General features: G+C 43.2%; 1 long non-coding RNA gene across 1 annotated transcript; it reads left to right on the plus strand.

Moving 5' to 3' along the window:
* Positions 1 to 2,503: 2,503 nt before the first annotated feature.
* On the plus strand, positions 2,504 to 7,212 carry LOC141380311 (uncharacterized). The gene is made up of 3 exons (XR_012398133.1): positions 2,504 to 2,601; positions 5,380 to 5,524; positions 5,648 to 7,212. It is a non-coding gene; the product is annotated as an uncharacterized lncRNA (long non-coding RNA).
* The last annotated feature ends 13,101 nt before the right edge of the window (positions 7,213 to 20,313 follow it).

Genomic DNA, 20,313 nt, shown 5'->3' on the forward strand with positions numbered 1-20,313 from the left:
AGACTTGACCCAGCGACCTTCTTGCTGTGAGGCAACAGCGCTATCTACTGCGCCACTGCGTCGCCGTATTGCATCTACATGCCAACTAATTCTCGTTAGATTATGTGAGATTCTGTACAAAGCAGATTTCACAACTCTACCTGCATTTAGAGGGATACAAAGTTAGCATTAGCTCTACTATAAAAGATCTGGGTGTCATATTAGACAGCAATTTCACTTTTGAAAATCATATATCCCATGTCACAAAATCTGCCTTCTTTCATCTGAGAAATATCGCCAAGTTTTGAAGTATGCTATCCATCTCAGATGCAGAAACACTAATTCATGCTTTTATGACTTCTAGGCTGGATTAATGTAATGCTTTGTTTGCTGGCTGCCCAACATTCTCTATTAACAAACTTCAGCTAGTACAAAGTGCAGCTGCCAGAGTTCTTACCAGGTCTAGAAAATATGATCATATCACCCCAACTGTATCCTCCTTACACGGGCTCCCTGTTAAGTTTCGTATTGAATTTAAAATATTACTTCTCACCTATAAAGCTCTAAACAATCTAGCTCCTGTTTTTCTAACCAACCTTCTGTCTCGCTACAATCCAACTCGCTCTTAAAGATCTCAAAATTCAGGGCTTCTGGTAGTACTTAGAATAGCAAAGTCGAGTTAAGGAGGTCGCACCTTCTCATTTATGGCTCCTACACTCTGGAATAGCCTTCCTGATAATGTCCGAGGCTCACACACTCTCTTAGTTCAAAACTAGATTAAAGATGTATCTTTTTAGTAAAGCATACACTCAATGCATCACATAGTGGTATGATGCATGAATGTGCTCCATGCAGGTTTTTGCATCTCATTTATATACACTAAGAACAGCAGCTATGCTAATTCTTCTCTTTATTCTCTATTTTCACTTGGGAATACTCATCCCGAGGCCCCCAGAGATTATGCAGTGCCACTGAAGTAATCCAAGGCCTGTGAAGAGATGATACCAAGGTTTCCACATTCCCGGACCAGGGGCCTCATGTACGAATACTTGCGTGGAAATCTTACTAAAACATTGCGTACGCACGAAGCTGTAAATTTGCGTACGCAGAAAAAAAATTCAGATGTATGAAACACTGCGTACGCCGAATCTCACGCATATTCTTTTGTACATCTGAATGAACGTGAAACTGAGCGCAACATGCACGAGCACAAAACCCCTCCCTGCCTCCTCCCCCGTATGAATATGCTAATGACTATGCTAATGGAAAAACCCAACGAAAAAGCAACGGCAAAATCAAGCAAAAAGAGAAACTTTGAACAGAATGTGAAATGGAGGTGCTGCTTTCGGAGGTAGACCGGAGAAAAGCGGTGTTATTTGCAAGTTTGTTCTCCGGAATTAACAACAAAAGAAAAAAATAGAGTGGGAGTTTAGCTGATACGGTTAACACAGTTGGGTCTGAACATCGCACTGAGTGCATTTAAAAAAGAAATAGTGTGGTTTATAACTGAAAAATGTTGCGATACCCTAAGCGGTCTCAGTGGCGCACCTCATAAGAAGCCTGAGATCATGTACAGATATATTCGAGCGTAAACTCGGCTCGAATCCAGCGTCTGATAAATTCTTTCTTCTTTTTTCCCCCGCTACATATCAGATTTTGCCCACTATTTATCAAGAGAAAGACAAGTAGGAATCATCAATAAGTTTGTGCATCATATTTTATTTGCACATTTATTGAATGGAAATGTTTCTGATTCACGCATGCAAATTCATCTTCAGATAGTGTCTTTATAGCAATGTGTGTGCGGTAGATCGCTCAGATTACATTGCGACTGCTGCAATTTGCGCTTTAATGTTTAGCTGGTCAACTGTATGGTATGGAAATCTTACATACCTACTATATGAACCCGTCTCATACAGCTGCCATTGCAAGGATCAGACACTTTGTAGAGAAGAATTTAACACAACTGCCTCTAGGAGTCGCCAATGGAAATAAAACAGACACGCACAAAAAATGTGCGTACGCCTGCCAGAAAGCTGCCGTGAACCTGCGCACATTCCCACGTTCAGTTCATTGTTAGTAAATCCAAACGTGAGCGATTCTGAGCGTGAAACCTGGCGTACGCAAAGTTTTTGTGCGTACGCAGCGTTGATACATGAGGCCCCAGGCCGTATCCTGAACAGCTACTGTGAAATTTTCCTTCCTGTCTATATACTGTAATTTTATATATTTTGTTTGAAAATTTCATTGATCTGTTGATTTGTTACTTGCTTTATTTTTCATAAACTACATTCTATCAACTCTTAATTGAAGGCTCAACCGCTTGACTATTTCTAGCCTGATTCTGACACTAACACAATAGTCTAATTCTCATGCATAGGTGATTTGTACGGTGTGATTTGAGCTGTTTAATAAATGACGCATGGAATATATTTATACTATCAGTGTTTCTGACACCAAAAAAGTTGAGAAAAAACAACGTAAAGGAAGCTCAACTTCTCCACCCTTTTTGATATATATACAGTGTTGTCATTGAGAGCCCACTGATAGTCTTTATCATGGCCATCATCATCATCTCTCTGCTCCTGCTGGTTTCTCTGGTGCCACACCTGACCTTCAGTGGTGAGATTTTACTCATTGATTGTGTTTACATATACATCAGTAACTACTAACCTTAATCTGAATAAGACAATAATATGATTAAGTTATTTACATATGTTCCCATTTTATTTGATGTTATAGTACATAGTTCAAGTAACATCATTACATCAACATTAAACCCTAGTTTCCGTTTTAAACAGTTTGTGTTCCTCATGGTACCATATGTGATTTTGGGCATTTCATTTCTTAATTTTGCGACAAGTTCAAACTACAGTTAATTTCTCTAATCATGCAAACAGCCAATGGTAGATTCAAATTCTCAAGCAACATCCACCATTTAATTCCTTAACTTTTCAATCAGGCTCCCCCAAAACAAAACCGGAAGTTCTAGATGAGAGTAAGGTCCGTGTACGTTTTGTTCATTTGTTTTCCAATTTTAAACGGAATAAAGGAAATGGAGAAAACGGCCGTTTTTTTGTTTTTCTTTAGCTCGCGAGAAAGCGAAAAAACCAGATTTTGGCTGGATTTTCGTTTTTTGGTTTAGGGTAGGACAACGGATAAAATACAACTTTAAAATTCATTTTACACATGTAGGCGGTGCTAAAATGCCCATTTTCCTCTAATTGGTCAACCAAATCTGCGCTCGTGATGTCGTCCTCAAAATAAAAGTCTTACACGCAGGTTTTAATTATTATTATTTAATTATATATATAAACAAAGTTTACATATTTTATCATTTGAACCACACAAAGTTAGCAGGCTTACATTCATTGCGTATGTATAAATTAAATAAACATGCAAATCAGCAGTATTCTTAGACATTTGTCATTAAAATAAGGTCATAGTTCACTTTCTCAAGAAGAGCAAATGTCAAATTTTTAGCGCAACGCACATGCAGCGAGCTCATCTGTTTGTCGGAACTACTAGACACTATTTTTTATCAACTATAATGTGTTTAATTAGTTAATTTGAAATTTATTTCATTATTCCAGCAATAATTGTTGAGTGAAAGAATGCGCTAGAAATATGCATTGCGGCTCACTTTATTGTACAGGCTTATTGCACTTAAACTTTTTTAGGTTCGGCTCTCAAATTAGTAAGGCAGGGGCGGACTGGGACAAAAATTCAGCCCTGGCACTGTTGCCACACAAGCCCACACAAGCCCACATTACCACACCGACACAGCCCCACCCACGGACACACATTAACTATTTATTTTGGTGTAAAGAGGGTGAAATAATTTGACATTCTTGCCAGATTTTGATTATGTCCGGGTAATCTTGGATTGGGTCGGCCCATCTTAAAACCAGGCGGCAGTTGCCGATTGGGCCAAATGCTTAACAATTATTATTATTATTTTTATTATCATCATCATAATATCACATCTAGCAAGAGATAAAAGCTGTCTGCACTTAAAAACATTTTTTTTTTTTAAACTGACCGGCCCACACTTAAAAATTGGTCCGGCCCTTCTGGCATTTGCCAGAATTGCCAGATGGCCAGTCCTGGTCCAGGTGCTGGTCCAGTCCAGGTGCTGCTCGGAAATGGCTATCTTTGCTCTGCATCAGGTGCACAGCTGCAAGAAGCTTGGCAGTGAACTATGACCTTATTTTAATGACAAATGTCTAAGAATACTGCTGATTTACGTGTTTATTTAATTTATACATACGCAATGAATGTAAGCCTGCTAACTGTGTGTGGTTCAAATGATAGAATATGTAAACTTTGTTTATATATATAATTAAATAGTAATAATTAAAAGCCTGCGTGTAAGACTTTTATTTTGAGGACGACGTCACAAGCGCCAATTTGGTTGACCAATTAGAGGAAAGTGGGCGTTTCAGCACCGCCTACATGTGTAAAATGAATTTTAAAGTCGTTTATCCGTTTTCCTACCCTAAACCAAAAAACGAAAATCCAGCCAAAATCTTGTTTTTTCGTTTTCTCGTGAGCAAAAGAAAAACAGAAAAACGGGCGTTTTCTCCATTTTCTTTATTCCGTTTAAAAATGGAAAACAAATGAACAAAACGTACACGGACCGAGTAATCACCGCTTCCCGCTTGCACCAAAGATGTGCTATCTTGCTTGAAGCCATTCTCAATTTTTTGTCATTAACGCCTCCCGTGTGTTATCCTGTCCCAAAACGAAGTGAAAAGTACTACAAAACTGTAGCCAGTCACCAGGCTATCGAAAGTGTCTGAGTTTCATGTCATTTCAGATGTTTAATTTTTAATATTTGACCTCAAATGCAGCTTTGCAGTTTCACTTTCATTCTGTAACATTTCATTTATGCCCCCGTGACAAACTGCGGTATTGGATGTGAGTATGAAGTAAGCACTGGTGGAAGAGTGTTGTTTTAATGGAATTTGATACCACACGCTGAATAGAAAGAAAAAAACTTCCACATTTCACAATGCAGGTGTCTGTGGTCCTTTACTGACTCGGTAGGTGCAGAGAATAGAGTCAAACAGCCAGGTGCGTATGGAATATCCTGTCGCCAAATGGGATGAAAAGTTCTACAAAACGGTAATAGAGATTAAGGTGTTTACATGTCTGTACTGCACGTCAATAATACAACTAAAACAGGAATACTCCACATCTTAATTCGATTTCTGTTTAGTTTGATTATGATTTAAGTTGAATTACGGTAATCAAATATCGCTGTTTACACAGTAGATTTTTAATCAGAGTATTGTCTTAATCATATTAAAATCGGAGTATTGATGTCCATGTAAACATGCTCAATATTTTATTTGTATGTGGTTACTAAGTTGACTGATAACACTATTTTGTTCCCAGCTCATGTGGGTATAGTGAACGGCACAGAAGCAAAACCTCATTCCAGACCTTACATGGTTTCTCTTCAGAAGGGCTTTCAACATGTCTGTGGTAGATTCCTCATTTCTGAAAAGTTTGTCTTGACCGCTGCACATTGCCGAATGGGGTATGACTTTAATTTAGTCTAAACTGTAATGCATAATATCAATAATCATCTTGTCAAAGAATCATATATAAAATATATAATAATGTATTGATTTTAACACTTATAAAAATATTTGTTTTTTAGAACAGGAGGCAACTGGGGTGGCTCGCTCTCTTGCGAAAGTTAGCCGCGATCTTAGCTGTGCAACGGTCATGGCATCGCAATGACGACATGAACCGCCCGCGAGCACCGCATTTACATGCTGGACCCCCAAACATGCAATGCAGTGATCGTGTCCATCATCCGGAGCCAGGAAACCCCCGCATCCAGAAACGCACAGTCGGAGCGCCATCCTGAAAAGGACGTGCTGCACGACTGTGTTGCTCATTTAGGAAAGTTTGCAACAATACGCACCGCTCTGGAGGACCGGACCCAAAGAACCGCAGGCAAGGGAGAAACCCAGCTCGACCGTCTGCCACCGCGAAGACCCACTCTGGACCGGGAGACACACTCGTTCGCTCTGAAGTGCTGAACAGCAAGAGGAACCCTCATCGACTCACTCAGAAAGGATCTGAAGCGAAAAGGAAGGCGTTTGCTGGCTTCAGGTGTGCTTATATGCTGAGATAATTGCAGATGCCGCACACCTGCGCAAGCTTACGCTGCCAATTAATTTCATTCATTGGCCCGTTCAATACTCTCCAGACAAGCGGCTTCTGATCCGAATCCTCCCATCGTGGATTTCATCCACTTATGGCACTGAAGTTCCCCAACCGAAGGGGAACCACCGTTATACAATAACTTGCCTAATTAACCAAACCTGCCTAATTAACCTAGTTGAGCCTTTAAATGGCACTTTAAGCTGTACAGTCTTGAAAAATATCTAGTAAAATATTATTTACTGTCATCATGACTAAGATAAAATAAATCAGTTATTAGAAATGAGTTATTAAAACTATTATGTTTAGAAATGTGTTGAAAAAAATCTTCTCTCCGTTAAACAGAAATTGGTAAAAAAAAAAAAAAAAAAAAAAAGAAACCTGGGTGTGTGTTTGCATGGGCTAATAATTCAGGGGGGCTAATAATTCTGATACATAATAATACATAATTCTTATGTATACAATGTGTATTCTCTAATTATAATTGACAGAAACAAGAGATTGCTTTGTAAATATATTTTATAAAGGCCCAACACTTGAACATTTGCAGCTTCACATTTGACTGAAAAGAGGAAATATGCATATCTTGTGTTTCGTACATAATCTGTTTAATAAATAGTGCAAGGAATAACACAAATGATATCTTCATACTATCAGTGTTACTGACACTCCAAGCTGAGAAAAAAAAATATTACTCTCCATTTAATATGATAACTGACAGATGACTGATTAGGAGATCAGCTGCATTATTCATGTTACAATTAACATTTAGCTAATATTAATTAATGCTTTAGACGTGTTTAAAGTTCATGTTAACTAATATTGTTTGCTAATATTAACAAACTGAATTATTATTTTGTAAAACTCACGTGTAAGGTGCCACTACATGACACAATCTTATCAAGGTCAGTTTTATTTGTTTAGCACCTTAAGACAAGTTAAATGTTGAAGTGCTTCACTGACAAAAATTACAAACAATTTGAGAAACAGGACAGTATAAATTACAATAAAAATTTAATATAAAAAGAATTGTGAGTTACAGTTATGAGTTCTAAAAAGTAAATAAAAAGAAAAATATACTGTTAAAATCTGAAAAATTAAAACCCCTTTTTAAAAAAAACATTCCCCAAGTTTCATAAACTAATTTCGAGAGGAGCACGTGATATGATTGTGCACCGCTGGCCACTCATCCGTAATCAGTAATAATCCAATCAGAATGATCCTAGCTTAATATAAATAGATCACTTTCTCCTTATTGCACTCACTACACAAGCCACAACTTCGTCTAAACTTATGACGCCGGCGATTCAAGCCACCGCAATGAAGCCGAACTTACTGATCACCTAACGTTAGCGGTCCACTTTCGGTAACGTGCATGCTTTAAAGCAGGGGTGTCAAACTCAATTCCTGAAGGGCCGAAACCCTGCACAGTTTAGTTCCAACCCTGCTCCAACACACTCACCTGTAGGTTTCAAACAAGCCTGAAGGATTCGATTAGTTTGATCAAGTGTGTTTAATTAGGGTTGGAACTAAACTGTGCAGAGCTGCGGCCCTTTTGGAACTGAGTTTGACACCTGTGCTTTAAAGGGAAGTCTGGCGAGTACAGCGTGAATAGAATGCTTTAAATGAAGAACTCACCTCTCAGCCTCCCGCTGGTCAGAAGATCCATAACATTCTGACAGCTGAAATAGTTTGAAGCCAAATGACCAGGCAATCTAATCCATAAACATTAGTCCACAACACCTTCATTCGTCGATATACATCCGTGGAAAGGTGCACTGATATCCAAACCAGCTGCTGGTGAGAGTGGAGCCATTCTTTTTTACGCATAAATATTGGCTGTTTCTCAATTCCAAGAACGCAGAGAACAGACTTGTTTTTTTGTGGAGACCGGTCTTGCCAGGTGTCCTCGGAAGAACGAACTCAGGAGACCGCGAGGGCAGAGAACGCGTCCTTTGAGAAATGGGATGCTGCGTTCTTTCTGATGGTCATGTGACCTTCACGTGTTTTAAATGGTAAACTATTTAAACATTACAGCATTTATACAACGATTTATTGTTTTTCCCCTTTTCAAAATATATACTTAGCATAAAACATTATAAATATATGTTGCACAATATAAATAAAACAGATTTTAATATGAATTCCAGCAAACAAACAACCCATGGTAATGTTTACTTTCACCGTTTCATTTAGGGAAACTCCTGAAGTAAATAATTCATATCTATGAACTTTATTAATAATAATAGATAAAATGCTGCGCTTCCCACCTCCAGTCGCAATGACTTCTGGGACTTCCAGAGCGAGTTTGGTGCTCAAGTCTGCATCGGTGCGTCCTCGATATCAAGAACACATCCGGGAAGTTTCATGCGTCCTCCGTACTTGCGGTCTTGAGTATTGGAACTGAACTTAGGCAGCTGATGATGACGTTTCACGAGAACACGAGGACACAAGACCGCTGAAGAACACATATTGAGAAACGGCCATAGTAGAGATCTGATCTACAAAATGGCCACCAGCCTTTGCACTCTGAACTCTTGACCGTGACTCCAAGGAGCCAATAGCTTAAAGGGGAAGTATCACCATCCTATGAGCTCTCCAAAACTGGAGATGGTCCCGCCTTCTCTCCCGACAAATTCATGAATGGACTGCGTGCAGAGACTTTGATTCCGGCCAAATAAGCTTAAGATTTCCAATCATGTTGAGATTACAGACATGTTACTTATCATGGATGGAGTAAAGCCATGATAAACATTACATTTACACAGTTCCTATTAAGTGGCTACATCGTTTTTCAAGTTTGATGTTGGCAGTTGATATATTTACATTTTATTAATAATTATATATACATACATTAAAAAATAATAATAATAAATAAATAAATAAATAAATAAATAAAATTATAAAATGAGTATTAACCAGCTAGTGATAGACAACCTACTCATCAAGCAGTAACTCTTTTGTATCACGCCAATTGTGACTCTCATATCAATACACCTGAACATCAGTCAGTTTATAATGGCAATAAGAAAACAATTTCCTGCACGACTGCAACAAACAAGAGGAGGACAATTCTGGCCATTGAGTAGCCTTTCATACTTTGTGTTAAATACATTCGAGTTTATAAAACTTCTATATCAGTAAGGGGTTTAAACTCCACTCCATCATCATCTCACCAGCTCTCCAAGAGGTACTTCCAGGACTTCCAGCATAGAAACGCCCCATACGCTCAGTTCTCCTTCTAATTACCACCCTGCAGGAGGACAAATGCCCATTTCTACAACCCTTGCACATTGTGACATTAAGTATTGGAACATGCATTAACAAAGGCGCTTCTATTCACAATGATCCATACACTTATGAAGACTCCTCCCACGAATATCAGCCAATACAATTAATCATGTCTGCTGTACATGTGCCATGTTGCAAAGATTTCATTTCTAATTCTCTCTTGTTTTCCATTTTAGAGTTCAAGACTGCCGGCTCCTAAAACTGCCCTCATTCAACCCATAACACTCTTCATCCATTCCTAATGCATTTACACTCTTCGCAAAGATACTTTCCGCCCATACAGCCCACACCCTTGATGCCATATTCACACTAGACTTTGGTTCAGAGATGTTCTAAGTTAACATTAAAGTTCATCTCACATCCCATCACAGCATAGCTGAATAGCTGATCTAATTTTGCAGGATGAAGAACTCTCTTACTTTATTATGCAAACAGATCAATTACACAAGGACATTCTAGGACATTAGCCATTTTGAGCCAACCCCCCACACCCCAACCCCAATTTACTCTTCATATTACTATTGACAATATTTATCACTCATTAATGCTCCATTGCTGACTATCATTTGTACTTCTGCTATAGCAGAGTCACTCCGCCGAGCCTCATTCTCCCTCTGCACCCCCCCCCCTCTTCCCATTTATAGATGACACAAACCGCCCTGTCACATGATTCTGATTTAGAGATGCTTATAGCAGTTCTTTGTTCCACAGGTTTCCCCCAGATCAACTGCCAGTCACTCTTACACAGGGTGTCTGTGGTGTATCAGAAGGTGATGGGGGCTGATAAGTCAATATAGAGGAGTTTGAGGGCCTTTAAAGTATTAGAAAGTCTTAGATTCCTTTACAAGGTAATACATTTATTGTTGTACAAGGTATCATTGTATGCTAAAGTTTGCTTGTATTTAAGCCTTGAATATCAGGATACTAGGTAGTTATGTAATCAGTAAAATTCTACTAAGGTTTGACAGCTTGCCGCTTGTTTACTGCAACACTATCTGTCACGGTTTATGGATCTGTGTGTTCCTCCTGTATGTTATGTATCATGCCTTGTGTGTTGTCATGTGTGAGGGTGTGTGTTTGTTTACCTTTTGTGTTGACAGCGTGCTAGGATCAGCTGATGTCATCAGCTAACTTATCATCCTCCAGCTGAACCTCATTTGGCTGGCTATAAAATTCCTCCTGTGGTATGTGCTGGTTATCAGTCCGTTGTTGTCCTTGTTTGTCCTTGTTCCTGACTGTTGTCTCCCAGTATCATCCGCTGTCTGTTTGATGTCATCGCTGTGGTCAGTGGCTCTCTTTTGTTTGAACTTTCGTGTGTCCTCTGTACATTAAAACACTCGCATTTGGATCCTCCTTGTCTTGATTCGTGACAGAACGGACTGATCTAGCATATCTCTCAACACGTCATTCACGAGTGCTTGGAAGACTGCAGGGGCGTTGGACAGACCGAAAGGAAGAACACAATATTCAAAGTGCCCCCTGGGGGTATTAAAGGCAGTCTTCCATTCATCGCCTTCTCGAATGCGGACCAAATGGTAAGCATTGCGGAGGTCTAATTTCGTGAAAAAGGATGCCCCCTGCAGACGTTCGAAGGCAGAAGACATCAGCGGCAAAGGATATGTATTCTTTACCGTGATAGCGTTCAGCCCTCGGTAGTCTATACAAGGACGGAGGGAGCCATCTTTCTTTTTCACGAAAAAAAACCCCGCCCCTGCTGGTGATGAAGAAGGGCGGATGATCTTGGCTGCTAGAGAATCAGAAATATATTTCTCCATGGCCTCCCTCTCTGGAACAGAGAGCGAATAAAGTTTGCCTTTAGGCGGAGACGTACCTGGCAATAACTCTATAGCACAGTCATAGGGACGATGTGGAGGCAGAGAAGCAGCTCGAGACTTACTGAACACTCTCTTCAGGTCGAGGTACTCCTTGGGCACGTTTGACAGATCCATGTGTTCTTCCTTTCGGTCTGTCCAACGCCCCTGCAGTCTTCCAAGCACTCGTGAATGACGTGTTGAGAGATATGCTAGATCAGTTTATTTATGTTTACCTGGATGACATACTGATATTTTCTCATTCTCTCCAGGAACATGTTCAACACGTCAGGCGAGTGCTTCAGAGGTTGCTAGAGAATGGGCTTTATGTCAAGGCGGAGAAATGCGTTTTTCATGCACAGTCTGTTCCTTTTCTGGGACATATCGTGTCAGTCGAGGGGATGCGCATGGATCCAGAGAAAGTTCAGGCTGTGGTAGATTGGCCAACCCCAGATTCCCGCAAGGCCCTGCAGAGGTTTCTTGGTTTTGCCAATTTTTACCGGCGTTTCATTCGCAACTTCAGCCAGCTCGCCGCACCTCTGACTGCCTTAACCTCCCTCAAGACTCCGTTCAGGTGGTCCAATGCAGCGCAAGTTGCGTTTGATCGTCTGAAAAGCTGCTTTGTTTCAGCACCTATTCTTATTGCCCCTGATCCATCACGGCAGTTCGTGGTGGAGGTTGACGCATCAGAGGTGGGGGTCGGTGCTATCCTGTCCCAGCGCTCTTCCTCGGACGGCAAGATGCATCCCTGCGCGTATTTTTCTCATCGTCTCAACAATGCTGAACAAAATTATGATATTGGTAATCGAGAGCTGTTGGCCGTCAAGCTTGCATTGGAAGAGTGGCGTCATTGGCTAGAGGGTTCGGGGGTTCCCTTTATCGTTTGGACCGATCATAAAAATCTGGAGTACATCCAATCCGCCAAAAGATTGAACTCTAGGCAGGCGCGGTGGGCTTTATTTTTCGGACGTTTCGATTTTTCCATCTCGTACCGACCAGGTTCCAAGAATGTTAAACCTGATGCACTTTCTCGAATTTTTGATCACTCTGAGCGCGCATCATCTCCTGAGACCATCGTGCCACGCAGACTTTTTATCTCTGCTGTCACCTGGGAGATCGAGTTGAGGGTCCGCATGGCCTTAGAAGGGGTAACGCCTCCGCCTGGATGCCCACCGAGTCGTTTATTTGTGCCAGAGGAATTACGGTCTGACGTCATCCGTTGGGGTCACTCTTCCAAGTTGGCCTGTCATCCAGGGGTGAGTCGTACCTTGTATCTAATCAAACAACGATTCTGGTGGCCAGTTATGGCTCGTGACATAAGGAATTTTGTGTTGGCTTGCTCAGTTTGTGCTGTTTCTAAGACTTCCAATCGCCCCCCCGCTGGACTTCTTCAGCCGCTGTCAGTGCCATCGAGACCCTGGTCCCATATTGCGCTAGATTTCGTTACGGGTCTTCCCCCCTCCAACGGGAATACGGTGATTTTGACCGTAGTGGACCGGTTTTCGAAAGCCACTCACTTTATTCCTCTGCCCAAATTACCATCAGCCAGAGAGACAGCGGCTGCTGTCATTGACCATGTCTTTCGTATTCATGGCCTCCCGACGGATGTGGTTTCTGACAGGGGGCCTCAGTTCATCTCTAAATTTTGGAGAGAGTTTTGTCATTTAATGGGGGCGACTGTTAGTCTTTCTTCTGGTTTCCATCCTCAGAGTAATGGTCAAACGGAGAGAGCCAACCAAGATCTTGAACGCATGTTACGATGTTTAGTCTCTCAGAATCCATCCTCCTGGAGCCAGCAGCTCTCATGGGTTGAGTACGCACATAACTCATTACCAGTGTCTGCCACGGGCCTCTCTCCATTTGAGTGTAGTTTAGGGTACCAGCCACCTGCTTTTCCCAGTCTGGAATCCGAAGTCGCGGTTCCCTCTGCCCACGCCTTTGTCCAGAGGTGTCGACGTACTTGGAATAGGGCCAGACAGACCCTCCTTCAAGTAGGTTTGCGCACCAAGGCTAAAGCCGATCGCCACCGGTCTAAGCCTCCCGTTTACGTTGTCGGTCAAAAAGTGTGGCTTTCATCTAAAAATATTCCTCTCCGCACCGTATGTAACAAACTTGCACCTAAATTCATTGGCCCGTTTTCTGTCACCAAGATCATTAGTCCGGTGGCAGTCCGCCTCAAACTTCCTCCAGCGTACAGGAGAATTCATCCCGTTTTTCATGTCTCTAAATTGAAGCCCGTTTTTCATACGGCCATTAATCCGCCCACTCCGGTTCCCCCCCCCCGCCGCGTCTCGTAGAAGGGGAGACGGTTTATTCGGTTAAGCGCATTCTGGACTCGAGACGGAGGGGACGAGGATTCCAGTACTTGGTGGACTGGGAGGGTTACGGTCCAGAGGAGAGGAGTTGGGTTCCTGCAAGGGACATATTGGATCATTCTCTCATCGATGATTACAATCGCCAGGTAAACTCTTCTGGGAGCGCCAAGAGGCGCTCTTAGGAGAGAGGGTACTGTCACGGTTTATGGATCTGTGTGTTCCTCCTGTATGTTATGTATCATGCCTTGTGTGTTGTCATGTGTGAGGGTGTGTGTTTGTTTACCTTTTGTGTTGACAGCGTGCTAGGATCAGCTGATGTCATCAGCTGACTTATCATCCTCCAGCTGAACCTCATTTGGCTGGCTATAAAATTCCTCCTGTGGTATGTGCTGGTTATCAGTCTGTTGTTGTCCTTGTTTGTCCTTGTTCCTGACTGTTGTCTCCCAGTATCATCCGCTGTCTGTTTGATGTCATCGCTGTGGTCAGTGGCTCTCTTTTGTTTGAACTTTCGTGTGTCCTCTGTACATTAAAACACTCGCATTTGGATCCTCCTTGTCTTGATTCGTGACACTATCAGTCTGCAGCTATATAGGTGACAACCTGTCGAATCGGCTAGATTTTAATATACATGTTTTCTGTATTGAATGTTTAGTTGGATTCATTGATTACTTTTTAATATTTAGTAAATATTCCGTAAGATAAATCTCGCCAGCATTTTTGATTGAAAGTGGTGATAAGGTCTTTAAATGTGTGGAAAAGTATTAAAGGTGTTGAATTACCCGCGGAGACAGAGAGAGCCCGAAGGGGAGGACCTTGTACTGCCACGCTCGACCCTCGAACGCAAACCGCAGAAATTGGCGGTGGCGTGGAAGAATGGAGACATGGAAATACGCGTCCTTCAGGTCTATGGCTGCAAACCAATCCTGAGGACGAACGCATTGGAGAATGCACCTCTGCGTGAGCATTCTGAACGGCAGCCTGTGCAGACAGCGGTTCAAAACGCGCAGATCTAGGATTGGCCGTGACCCACCGCTCTTTTTGGGTACGATGAAGTATGGGCTGTAAAACCCACTCTCCATCTCGGCTGGAGGAACCGGCTCGATTGCACCCTTCGCCAGGAGGGCAGCAATCTCCTCTCGCAAGACAGGGGCGGACAGGGGGTTGACCCTGGAGAAATACACGCCCGTAAACTTGGGGGGCCGTTTCGCGAACTGAATCGCGTAACCGAGTCTGATTGTGCGTATGAGCCACCGCGAGGGGCTGGCCCGCGCTAACCAGGCAGGCAGAGCTATCGCTAATGGAGTCATCGCTACAATCGCTGACGTACCAGCGGTGGGGCAGCGCGGAGTGGGTGTGCTGATCCGGGAAGCACGAGGATCCCGCGGAAGAGCTGGAGGAGAGCGATTCGCTCTGGCTTCGCACCCTGACTCCGGAGAGGGGGCTGGAGGGCTGAGGGAAGGGAGACCGTCCCCCCAGCGCTCGTGAGCCACTGGCGAAGCACGTAGAGTCTGCGAGCCGGAAGGCAGCGCGTCCCGGACTGGCAGAACTCGTGCAGTCACATCCGGGGAAGGGAAAAAGTGCTCTTTTACTGATGTTTTGGTGGCACTGAAAAGTACCGTTGTTATCGGGGCCCCGCCCTCCAGCAGGGAAAGAGCAAGTTTCCTCTTCTCCGGATGGCCTGTCTCAGGGACGCTTCGCGGACCGTTTACCGGACTTAACGGCGCCCTGGGCAGGAGGGGCTGCCTGCTTTCGAGGTGTACGCCGCACCCGCTTGGCCGGAGGCGCAGGCGGGGCAGCACTCGTTGGCAAGCGCCCTCGGCGAGGAACAGCGGAGGTGGATGGCTCGGCGGGCGGAGCGGGCTTACGGCCACGCCGATAGATGACATTGCCCATCGCATCCGACTGCTCTTTCACCGCCTTGAATTCCTGGGTGAATTCACCGACGGTGTCGCCGAACAGGCCAGCCTGGGATATGGGCGAGTCAAGAAAGCGAACTTTGTCAACATCGCGCATATCGGCCAGGTTTAGCCAGAGGTGGCGTTCCTGAACCACAAGTGTGGACATCGTCCTCCCCAGCGCACACGCGGCAGACTTAGTAGTCCGAAGAGCATAGTCGGTCGCGGTGCGCAGCTCATGTAATAAGCTTGGGTTGGACCCGCCCTCGTGCAGCTCGGCCAGCGCCTGCGCTTGGTAGCGCTGGTAGGTGGCCATCGCGTGCAAAGCAGAAGCAGCCTGGCCCGCAGCCTTATAAGCTCTGGCTCCGAGGGAGGCAGACAACCTACAGGCTTTGGACGGGAGGCGGGGCAAACCCCGCCACGTAGAGGCGCCGCGCGGACAAAGATTGACCGCGATAGCGCGCTCCACTGACGGGATCGCCTCATACCCCCTGGCAGCTCTGCCGTCAAGGGCGGTGAGGGCGGAGGTACACGCAGCACGGGCAGAGAAAGGTGCCCTCCAAGACTGCGTGAGCCTACTGTGCACTTCCGGGAAGAAGGGGACGAGAGGCTTCGAAGGCTTCGCCTTCTGGTCCTCTACGTAGCACCCATCTAGTCGGTCCGGCCGCGGAGCTGGGGGATAAACCATCTCCAACCCCACGGCCGAAGCAGCCCGGGAAAGCACGGCTAACATGTCCGTTTCAGGATCCGATTTGACAGCGCTCACCTGCCCGGAGGGGGCGAGCGGGTCCGGATCTTCGTCGGACAGTGAAAGCCCACCCTCCGATGCCGCGGAGGACATCTGATCTCCGGTGTCAGCGAGTGTGAGAGCTACCATCTGGTTAGACAGATCACTCCCACTACTCGAAGCTTGGATGGAGCGCCGTGAGGAGCGAGAGGTCCGCGAGCCCGTGGGCGGCGGATTATTTCCCACTGAAACCCTCAGATCTGCCCGAGCGCCCGCTGCTTTTTTAGAACAGGAGGCAACTGGGGTGGCTCGCTCTCTTGCGAAAGTTAGCCGCGATCTTAGCTGTGCAACGGTCATGGCATCGCAATGACGACATGAACCGCCCGCGAGCACCGCATTTACATGCTGGACCCCCAAACATGCAATGCAGTGATCGTGTCCATCATCCGGAGCCAGGAAACCCCCGCATCCAGAAACGCACAGTCGGAGCGCCATCCTGAAAAGGACGTGCTGCACGACTGTGTTGCTCTTTTAGGAAAGTTTGCAACAATACGCACCTCTCTGGAGGACCGGACCCAAAGAACCGCAGGCAAGGGAGAAACCCAGCTCGACCGTCTGCCACCGCGAAGACCCACTCTGGACCGGGAGACACACTCGTTCGCTCTGAAGTGCTGAACAGCAAGAGGAACCCTCATCGACTCACTCAGAAAGGATCTGAAGCGAAAAGGAAGGCGTTTGCTGGCTTCAGGTGTGCTTATATGCTGAGATAATTGCAGATGCCGCACACCTGCGCAAGCTTACGCTGCCAATTAATTTCATTCATTGGCCCGTTCAATACTCTCCAGACAAGCGGCTTCTGATCCGAATCCTCCCATCGTGGATTTCATCCACTTATGGCACTGAAGTTCCCCAACCGAAGGGGAACCACCGTTATACAATAACTTGCCTAATTAACCAAACCTGCCTAATTAACCTAGTTGAGCCTTTAAATGGCACTTTAAGCTGTACAGTCTTGAAAAATATCTAGTAAAATATTATTTACTGTCATCATGACTAAGATAAAATAAATCAGTTATTAGAAATGAGTTATTAAAACTATTATGTTTAGAAATGTGTTGAAAAAAATCTTCTCTCCGTTAAACAGAAATTGGTAAAAAAAAAAAAAAAACCTGGGTGTGTGTTTGCATGGGCTAATAATTCAGGGGGGCTAATAATTCTGATACATAATAATACATAATTCTTATGTATACAATGTGTATTCTCTAATTATAATTGACAGAAACAAGAGATTGCTTTGTAAATATATTTTATAAAGGCCCAACACTTGAACATTTGCAGCTTCACATCTGACTGAAAAGAGGAAATATGCATATCTTGTGTTTCGTACATAATCTGTTTAATAAATAGTGCAAGGAATAACACAAATGATATCTTCATACTATCAGTGTTACTGACACTCCAAGCTGAGAAAAAAAAATATTACTCTCCATTTAATATGATAACTGACAGATGACTGATTAGGAGATCAGCTGCATTATTCATGTTACAATTAACATTTAGCTAATATTAATTAATGCTTTTTTTAAAGTTCATGTTAACTAATATTGTTTGCTAATATTAACAAACTGAATTATTATTTTGTAAAACTCACGTGTAAGGTGCCACTACATGACACAATCTTATCAAGGTCAGTTTTATTTGTTTAGCACCTTAAGACAAGTTAAATGTTGAAGTGCTTCACTGACAAAAATTACAAACAATTTGAGAAACAGGACAGTATAAATTACAATAAAAATTTAATATAAAAAGAATTGTGAGTTACAGTTATGAGTTCTAAAAAGTAAATAAAAAGAAAAATATACTGTTAAAATCTGAAAAATTAAAACCCCTTTTAAAAAAACATTCCCCAAGTTTCATAAACTAATTTCGAGAGGAGCACGTGATATGATTGTGCACCGCTGGCCACTCATCCGTAATCAGTAATAATCCAATCAGAATGATCCTAGCTTAATATAAATAGATCACTTTCTCCTCATCTTCGTTTTGGAAGAATGCTTCCCGCTACAAACGCTCCAGCATTTAAACTACGCTTCAGCATCATTCTACCTTTTGGCATGGAAGAACAAACAATCAACAACAACAACAACAACAACAATTCCTCCAACAAGAACCCCGCTCTCCTCAAAACTCTAGCAGCTGCCTCGCCAGCAATCGAGCCAGAATCCCCGCAAGAAGCCGGCATATCAACTCTTCCATCTTCTACTTCATCTGCCCCTCACTACACAAGCCACAACTTCGTCTAAACTTATGACGCCGGCGATTCAAGCCACCGCAATGAAGCCGAACTTACTGATCACCTAACGTTAGCGGTCCACTTTCGGTAACGTGCATGCTTTAAAGCAGGGGTGTCAAACTCAATTCCTGAAGGGCCGAAACCCTGCACAGTTTAGTTCCAACCCTGCTCCAACACACTCACCTGTAGGTTTCAAACAAGCCTGAAGGATTCGATTAGTTTGATCAAGTGTGTTTAATTGGGGTTGGAACTAAACTGTGCAGAGCTGCGGCCCTTTTGGAACTGAGTTTGACACCTGTGCTTTAAAGGGAAGTCTGGCGAGTACAGCGTGAATAGAATGCTTTAAATGAAGAGCTCACCTCTCAGCCTCCCGCTGGTCAGAAGATCCATAACATTCTGACAGCTGAAATAGTTTGAAGCCAAATGACCAGGCAATCTAATCCATAAACATTAGTCCACAACACCTTCATTCGTCGATATACATCTGTGGAAAGGTGCACTGATATCCAAACCAGCTGCTGGTGAGAGTGGAGCCATACTTTCACGCATAAACATTGGCTGTTTCTCAATTCCAAGAACGCAGAGAACGGACTTGTGTTTTTGTGGAGACCGGTCTTGCCAGGTGTCCTCGGAAGAACGAACTCAGGAGACCGCGAGGGCAGAGAACGCGTCCTTTGAGAAATGGGATGCTGCGTTCTTCCTGATGGTCATGTGACCTTCACGTGTTTTAAATGGTAAATTATTTAAACATTACAGCATTTATACAACGATTTATTGTTTTTCCCCTTTTCAAAATATATACTTTGCATAAAACATTATAAATATATGTTGCACAATATAAATAAAACAGATTTTAATACGAATTCCAGCAAACAAACAACCCTTAATGTGTTTATTTCTTTATTAAGATGTCCATGGTAATGTTTACTTTCACCGTTTCATTTAGGGAAACTCCTGAAGTAAATAATTCATATCTATGAACTTTATTAATAATAATAGATAAAATGCTGCGCTTCCCACCTCCAGTCGCAATGACTTCTGGGACTTCCAGAGCGAGTTTGGTGCTCAAGTCTGCATCGGTGTGTCCTCGATATCAAGAACACATCCGGGAAGTTTCATGCGTCCTCCGTACTTGCGGTCTTGAGTATTGGAACTGAACTTAGGCAGCTGATGATGACGTTTCACGAGAACACGAGGACCCAAGACCGCTGAAGAACACATATTGAGAAACAGCCATAGTAGAGATCTGATCTACAAAATGGCCACCAGCCTTTGCACTCCAAGGAGCCAATAGCTTAAAGGGGAAGTATCACCATCCTATGAGTTCTCCAAAACTGGAGATGGTCCCGCCTTCTCTCCCGACAAATTCATGAATGGACTGCGTGCAGAGACTTTGATTCCGGCCAAATAAGCTTAAGATTTCCAATCATGTTGAGATTACAGACATGTTACTTATCATGGATGGAGTAAAGCCATGATAAACATTACATTTACACAGTTCCTATTAAGTGGCTACATCGTTTTTCAAGTTTGATGTTGGCAGTTGATATATTTACATTTTAATAATAATTATATATACATACATTAAAAATAATAATAATAAATAAATAAATAAAATTATAAAATGAGTATTAACCAGCTAGTGATAGACAACCTACTCATCAAGCAGTAACTCTTTTGTATCACGCCAATTGTGACTCTCATATCAATACACCTGAACATCAGTCAGTTTATAATGGCAGTAAGAAAACAATTTCCTGCACGACTGCAACAAACAAGAGGAGGACAATTCTGGCCATTGAGTAGCCTTTCATACTTTGTG

This window comes from Danio rerio, chromosome 22, assembly GCF_049306965.1.
Source record: "Danio rerio strain Tuebingen ecotype United States chromosome 22, GRCz12tu, whole genome shotgun sequence".
In the NCBI taxonomy this organism is placed as follows: Eukaryota; Metazoa; Chordata; class Actinopteri; order Cypriniformes; family Danionidae; genus Danio; species Danio rerio.